Genomic DNA, 328 nt, shown 5'->3' with positions numbered 1-328 from the left:
CGCTGGAGGGGTCAGGCGGCATAATCATCTCTAAAACTTCACTACAAGTCAAGCCCTTTCTCATGTTGCTTGCTACTCTTCTCACCATCAAATGACCAGCAGGCTTGCATGCAAGTGTTTAAATCCACTTGCTTTGTTTAGTCTGCATTTCTCACCATCAAAAGGCAGCAGATGCATAAATACACTTACTTTGTTTTTGTTTACTCCATGTAGTTCTGAGAGCTGAGGTGCATATTTTGATTTTCTCAGACGCATCAAGGTGAGTTCTCATACTCTCTCTCTCTCTCTCTCTCTCTCACACACACACACACACACAAACACACACACA

Source organism: Leuciscus leuciscus, assembly GCF_965113295.1.
Source record: "Leuciscus leuciscus genome assembly, chromosome: 6".
Taxonomy (NCBI): domain Eukaryota; kingdom Metazoa; phylum Chordata; class Actinopteri; order Cypriniformes; family Leuciscidae; genus Leuciscus; species Leuciscus leuciscus.
The sequence above is the reverse complement of the archived record's forward strand: the minus strand, read 5'-3'. Positions refer to the sequence as shown.